At 46.8% G+C, this 7,500-nt stretch overlaps 1 protein-coding gene across 2 annotated transcripts in view; it reads right to left on the bottom strand.

The window, feature by feature from the left end:
• Positions 1-7,500, bottom strand: part of kank2 (KN motif and ankyrin repeat domains 2) — a 31,071-nt gene that overhangs the window by 23,283 nt on the left and 288 nt on the right. For both annotated transcript variants that reach the window (XM_076266355.1, XM_076266354.1), the window contains exon 2: positions 81-162. The gene's annotated coding sequence lies outside the window, so the exon portion shown is untranslated. The remainder of the gene's footprint in view (positions 1-80; positions 163-7,500) is intronic.

Raw genomic sequence — 7,500 nt, forward strand, 5'->3', positions numbered from 1 at the left:
TGTGTGTGTGTGTGTGTGTGTGCGTGTGTGTGTGTGTGTGTGTGTGTGTGTGTGTGCTCTGTTTACATCCATGTACTCACAGCACTGCCGGGAAGGTCTCTCCTCCCCCTGTCTCTCCTCTCCAGGCTTCTTCTATTTCTGCGGCTCTGTTTCTCCTACTCCCTAGGGATAGATCACAGGACACACAACAGAGAGAGAGAGAGAGAGAGAGAGAGAGAGAGAGAGAGAGAGAGAGAGAGGCGAGAGCTTCAATTATATCTGGACACATCATTATCTTTATAAAAAGCCATGAGGAGAGGATATAGACACGTTCCAGTTTGACAACTTTCGAGGCGCGCCCCAAGATATCAGGACATTGCTTCCCAGTGGCGCTGGTCTCCCCGGAGTGGAGGCGATGAGACGACGAGGAGAGACCGATGGGTGATTTATGGGCGAACTCACACCTCCCTGGTGAGGAAAACAAGGCTTCATCCCTACAGCGACCCTGTCGCCAGCTTTGGAACGCTCCCCACACGCCCTACACGCCCCCTCCCAGAGAAATACCCACAACAACATGCTGCTCCACAAATGAGCTCTGCACCAGGGAGCCTCCCAGCCGAGATGTTGTGCAATGTTTTCTGTTTTTATGACTTCATGACTCAACCTCCTGGATCCCAAACACAGACACACCCCTCTCCCTCTCTCCCCTACTCACTCTCTCACTGTCCTTCCCTCTATCCCATGCCCCCCCCCACTCTCTCTCTCTTTCCTCCTGCTCCCTCTCCTCTCTCTCCTTTTCTTTCTCTCTCTCTTTCTTTGCTGTGGGAACAGCCCAACCCTTCCAGAAGCATCTCACTGTACCCAAGTCTGTTTCATTCCTTCCACACACAATAACGGGTTAGTCATTCCCGTACGCCTTCGCCTCCCTGAGACCTGGCCTCGCCGGCGAGGAATGCGTGTGACCCACCACGGCCCAGCCGACAACGTGACATTTTGCGCTGTGACAACGGCAGCTTGGCTCCCGCCTCGCGGCGACTCCCAGCTCCCCCAACATCTGGGCTGGGGTTTCACACAAGCAGAGCGGAGCCGCGTCGCACTGCGCCACGAAGCAGCTGTGCTGATCTCCAGTCAGACTTCCCCCACCACCACCACCACCACTCTGCTCCACTCTGTCCTCACTTGTGATCCCAGACCAGCGTTGTAAAAGTCCGGCTTCAGAAAGTAAAACTCCTACCGTGTATTTGTTCTACCTGTGCACCTAAAACAGATGATTGCACTACTAATTAGCTAATCTACCTGGCTGAGGAGTTGCGCTAATTAGAATCTGCTGGGTTAGTCAATGGTTGGAACAAATATGTGGTAGGACTTTTACTTTCTGAAGCCGGACTTTTACAACTCCTTGCCTAAGACGAACTGATCCTGAAACAGTATCCCCACTCACTCTCATCCAGATGCCATATGTTTACAGTCCCTGAGAACTGTGCTCCAGCCAATCGAAAAGGAGAGATTTAACAAGGCTAACTCAATGCCTCAGTAACACTCCCATGCCTTTCAATATGGATGTGGGCTCCGTGGAGGGGGAACATTAAGTCGCATTGTTCCACACTTTTGTCATGGCTGTATCTGGAGAGAGGGAGTCCGCAACAGAGCCTTGAGGAATGATAGCAGCCAAATCACAAAGAGTCATTCATTCAGGCCCAAGTCCACAGCTGGTTCTAATATAGGGATGGGAGGGGCAAACAGAGGGGGAGAGAGAGAGAGAGAGAGAGAGAGAGAAAGAGAGAGAGAAAATGGTGAAGAGAGAAATTGGGAGAGGGTGGAAGAGAGTGAGAAAAGAAAGAGAGAAAGAGTGTGTGTGCGTGTGTCTGAGAGAGAGAGAGAGATGGAAACTGTGCCTAAAAACACACGTAATGGCTATCAAGCCCTTTCAGTGGAGTCATATTCCTTCAGAAACACACACACACACACACACACACACACACACTCTCTCACACAGAGCTGGTGGGAGCATACGTGACAAAGCCAGTGAAAATGGAGGACAGCAGAGCCATGTGTCCTTCCATATCCTACGATTACATAATCTGCACCACAATACACAGCTTCTGATATAACCTAGAATGTGTGACGAGACAAGTTGCTTTCCTCTGAACAACTTGTCCTGTGCATCACAACAGAATTGGCACTATCTGTCAACAAATAGCACATGTTATCAATGTAAGCACTGTGCAACATTAGGACATACAACAACATCTACGGCAACATCTAGATGTTTGTATGCGTATTCCTAGTAGTATGGTTGTGTGGAATGCACTTCATTGAAATCTGACCAAATGTAATTTTAGTGTACGAGAAAAAGCATATACACTAACCACTAACAAAAACACAGAGGATCTAGGAGCATTTGTGGATGTATACTGTAGGCATTTGTATTCAGTGTGGGTAATGTAGGCTATTCCGGATTTCGTATTTAGAATACAAAATTTGAGTAACTGTTTAAATACAGTTACAATTTAAACGGTGGTATTCAGAATATAGTTACACTTATAGATTTAAGGGATTACATTTTAAATTATAACATGTAGGACATGGTTTTTCCAATTCAAATATTTTTTCAACCACACCATGTAGCCTATGTACCTATCCCTCAGGTGGCTCCTTTCTCTTTCCTTGTCTGTTTCTGTTGATAGCCTAAACGAGAAACCTCCCAGGGAATGTAGAATGTAAAATAATGTTGCCCTAATCGTTTTGTGCTAGGCCAATAGGGCCAGCATGTTTTAGGCTAGTGTAGGTTCTCATTTCTTGACAGGACGTTCTGCAAAAACACAACATCTCAACTATCACAAACACCTCTCTGGAAAAATAAAAAAAGACAATGATCAACTTTACATAGAGCCTTTAAGAAACGTTGGATCTTTTGATATGTTTTGATAACTCAACATCTACCTCACATACCCCAGAACAACAGAGCCACACCAAACTTCCACCAGCGTTTTCTGCTGCTCTGTTATCAGCTGAGGTGTAAGGGGTAAATGTCAGTGGGACCTTATGTGTGTGGGGGTGGCAGGCAAGAAAGGGTTACAGGAAAAGGAGCTCAGAGTCCCTCTGGATCCAGAAACAACCCGTTCACTTCCTGCTCACTCAGAAAGAGACACATGGTGGGGAGAGAGAGGGAGACACAGGGAGCAGGAGAGGCAGAAGAAAGGAATGGACGAATGGTGTGAACAGAGAGAAAGAGCAGAGCTGAGAGAAAGAATGCCCGGGATAATGAAAGAGAAGGAGAGAGAGAAAGAGAGGGAGAGAGAGAGAAAGAGAAAAAGGAAAAGGGAGAGGGAGAAGAGAATGAAATAAAAGGGTAAACAGAGATGGAGAGACTTGATGGAAACTTCCCGATTAGAAAAAAAGAGAAAAGCACACGAGCAGAAATGCTGCACTCAGATTTGGAAAGCGCCATCCGGGGCCCACTGTACATGCCATTTGCTATACCTTATTTGGCCACACTCTGCAAGGTAGGCAAATGGGAGCTTAATAGGGGCTCAAATGAAGTTAGTCTGGAGATCAGGGCTGAGGGGAGAATAATGATCTAACAACAGACCTCTGCTAGTAGATTAAAAGGGTTCCTCCTTAAAGATTACCATCATAGGCCATGCATTCCACAGACTCGCCGGGTGAAAAAAAGAGACGCATCAGACAAACAACAAAAAACAGAGGCTGTATCTAGTCCTGGGAAGACATACCAGTACCTCTGGAAACGGCAGGGATTGGCCATTCCTCGGACTAATTGCGGAACAGCAAATTGCACATGAGTAATGTATGGAAAATGTACTAATCATGATTGCGCTGTAACGACTGCTATGGGGATCTGTCGGAACACTCTGGAAGAGCCCATTAAAAAACAAACAACTTCCAAAATGGGCTGGAGGCCCAACCAAATAAGCAGACTTTAAACAATAATGCTCTTGTGTTTAGAGGGCAATGTGTCTCATTACACATAATAAAGATCAACAGTGGGACAAGACATTTAATTAACTTGTTCTGTGTGTGGTCACTGTGGTCACAAGACTTATGAAATCCAGTTGATGGTCTTGCCAAAGCGTTACACACGTTTCCAGCGTTCGTTCAATTGATCGTATTGATTTGGGGAGGTGGGTGTGCTGATATCTGGCATGCCTATCAGAGGCTCACTGGAGAGTAAGAGGAGGGGTCGAGTCTGTTCAGGGCTGTTGGTGGTCCCTCAGACTCTCACTGTGGCCATAACAGAAAAGTTCATTCAGCTCGGGCTGTAACAGATGGGTGACTGCGACCCTCTGACACACATACACACACACACACACACACACGCAGGGAACTTTCTGGAGGGCCCTGAACACCGTCCCCTCATCTGGGAGTGCGCTCCGAGGTTTTTTTTTCTCTGAACTGTTCCTCTGGCGGACAGTGTGACTCACGTTACAGCCGTCAGGGCTACGGCCATTACAGCTCCTGGAGGGCTAATGGAAAGACAGGGGGAAGGCGATGGCAGCAGTGCTGCCTGGCCATGACCAATGCTGAGAGGGAAAAACAACTCAGACAGACAGACACTCCTCTCTGAGCTCCATAGGCCTGGAACCCATAGAGCTGTTTTAGACATCAGTGTTAGAGTGAGCGGAGTGCAGTATGGAGAAACAGACGGCATGTTTTTTTGTTTTTTTTGCTGAAGTGGCGGAGGCACGGGCCAACAGGGCCTGACCCAGGGAGGGGCCCTCGGCCGCCCGCGCGCTCACATTACCGTGGTAACAGGAGTCAGACGAACACAATATCGGAGCCGTCGCCACCGCCTCGCCGAAGGTCATTGTGCTAAATTCCAACAGGAAGCTCCGGCGAGGTGGGGCTGCGAGACAGGAAGGCCAAAAAATAGAAAAAGGGGATTAAAAAATGAGAAGGGGCTTTTAATGTCGACCGGCTCCGAGGGGCCGCGTTTGGAGACAAAGAGCTACAGTGGCTCGGCAGCGCACAGGCGAGGAGTGGGAAAGAAGCTGTGGAAAAAACAGTGGTAGGTTTGGGGCGGTTTGGGGCTAGACTATGACACAGACCAGACCCTGGTGCCTCGACGCCGGAGTGATCTGTATAGAGTTGCGCTGATGTGATAAGGTCAACCATGTGGTGTTGAAATCAAGAGTGTGGACACTGGACAAATGTGGAAGAGTGGTTAGAGCCGGCTATGTGCGAGGCATCTGGGCAGAGGGAAAGGAAGGGAGAGACAGCATCTGGGAGAGAACTATGGGAAGGGTGAAAGTGCTATCCAGGGGAAGGGCACAAGGACATTTATCACCCATCCCAGTCCAGGACTTATTCCAGAACATTCTTGAGAATTTAGCAAGTGATAGTCGACACGATGATAAAAATGTGTCCAGTTTCCTCTTTGAGAGAAAACAGCCCAGTTGCCTTTGATTTATATCCCTTCAGTCTATAGCCTCTTCAAGCTAACACAAACAATGTATAACATCACAGAGGCTATATATCAAAGGGTAAATTCCTATTTCATGTTCGTTTCCCCCCAGTGCTAAAATCCACATCAACATATTTCCACAAACACGGGGAGAAGCCAAGAGCACACACCCCTCTGTCAGCACAGATGGAGCACAGAGGGGACCAGCCTTCAGAGGGGGAACATCATCTGCATCAAAGCTGCTCGTCTAGGTTTAAGTCTAAAACTGGATTTAAGACTGGAGTCTGGATTAACACTAGGGTCTTTGGTGGGGGTGACACAAATTAGATTTACAGAGTTCAAATCCTGTTTTTTTCCCCCACAGAGCATATGTCTTCAAAAAACAACAGCTGCTCAGGGTCTTTCCCCATTTAGTTGTTATGAGACCAGTGATGATGGGGATGTTAGGGTTAATTTCATGACTTTCAACCTGCTGTTGTGGTTTGTTTGGCCTCCAGGCCTAAAGAGAGGGACAGATTAAATTACCCAACAGTGTGCCTTTGATCATATTTGGTTACTGTGCTGGGTGACAATGAGGGGACTGTACATTGGTGCACTGTCAAGGATAACCCACTGTGGTCAAACTGAGGACTATTTGAAGAACTTACCAATGATTAACATTAAAGGGGCACTTTGCCCCCAAATCTGAATTCCTCAAAGTTACAACTTGGATGCTAATGTCACCTCAACATATAGGCTATGACCAGGGGTAACTTGGGGTATATTCAATTGGCTGGCTACACCAGCTCAAAGGCTCACAGTCCGCAAATTCTAATAAATCAATACAATTACACAGCTTCGTCTGGTTCTTGGCATAATTCCATTAGCCGGGCTAAAACCATTAAAATGCCCAGCGTGTGGCCCACCATACAAATGCGGTTTATAACCTTGCATTCCAACATTTGGAATCCCACTCCCGTTCGCTCCCCATGTTCCAAACGCTGAAATCGGGAATGTGGAGCCGTGAGACTGACGCATACCATACCCGCTGCTCCTGGCAGGAGTAATAGGGCAACTCCCACTAAGCATCTGAACGTGTAATATAAGTTGTAAACAACAAAGGGGAAGTCTTAGAATACCAATAGTCTCTAAAGAGGTCTAACATGTGAGCGCACTAATTAGGTTTGGTAGTCATTTTAAATTGCCTACACAATAGGCAATATGACCTGAGGCATCACCTATGCAATCTGTGGAGGTGCATAACTGGGGTTGAATAGCCTACTGTTATACATCTTCACATGCACTTTCCAAACTGCACGGTAATCGATGCCCCTTTACAAAAAAAAAAAAAACACAAAAAAAAACACGTTAATCTTAGGATAAGTTAGTCCACACTGACGGGAATTTTACGTAGGCCTATCCTAAGCATACAATGAAACTTCGAGTTTAACACAGCCTCGGTCGAACTGGCATTTCATAGAAAAGAAAATATAACGATTCAAACATACAAGTGATATTGGCCACATCGCACTTTCTCGGCCATCACAGGATGGATGGACGAGTGAGTAGCCTGTGTGCAGCGCAGCAATCAGAGGAACATCTGGAAGTCATGAAAACTCCGCCAAAGAGCTGACCCACCCTCTCCCTTGAGTCAGAGTAATCACGGGATTTTATTTAATAAAGAATTTACCAGACATACTGTCACTGTCGAAGCACTAACCCAAACAAACAAACAAGACTGGCTTCTGGTCAGATCATTATTCAGCACAGATCCCTACCATTAATGATAAACCTTTTAATTGACCCCTCGCTCCGACAATGGTCTGGCTCCTACACTGAGAAGTAGCTTAGCCGTAAGATCTCTCCTATCGAGAACAAGTTTCCTTTAAGTATCCGTTCATTTCATTTAACATCTCGACTGATAAAATAGTTGGCAAATGCGTCGAGATTTTCCATAATTACATGGTAAAACACTGAAACGGTCTCCTTCATTCTCGGGGCAAACCATGCGCTTCATTATGGAGAACCTTGTATGCGCTCCCCGGAGCCGCGTTTTTTTCCTGGAGAGATGCTGAGTAGCCTACAGCTACCCACAAGGCCCAAATTACTAGTGCGAATTG

The sequence above is a fragment of the Alosa pseudoharengus genome, unplaced genomic scaffold, assembly GCF_046254945.1.
Source record: "Alosa pseudoharengus isolate Yale_2024_CS ecotype anadromous, Long Island Sound unplaced genomic scaffold, YU_APseudo_1.1 YU_APseudo_1.1_scf_4, whole genome shotgun sequence".
Taxonomy (NCBI): domain Eukaryota; kingdom Metazoa; phylum Chordata; class Actinopteri; order Clupeiformes; family Clupeidae; genus Alosa; species Alosa pseudoharengus.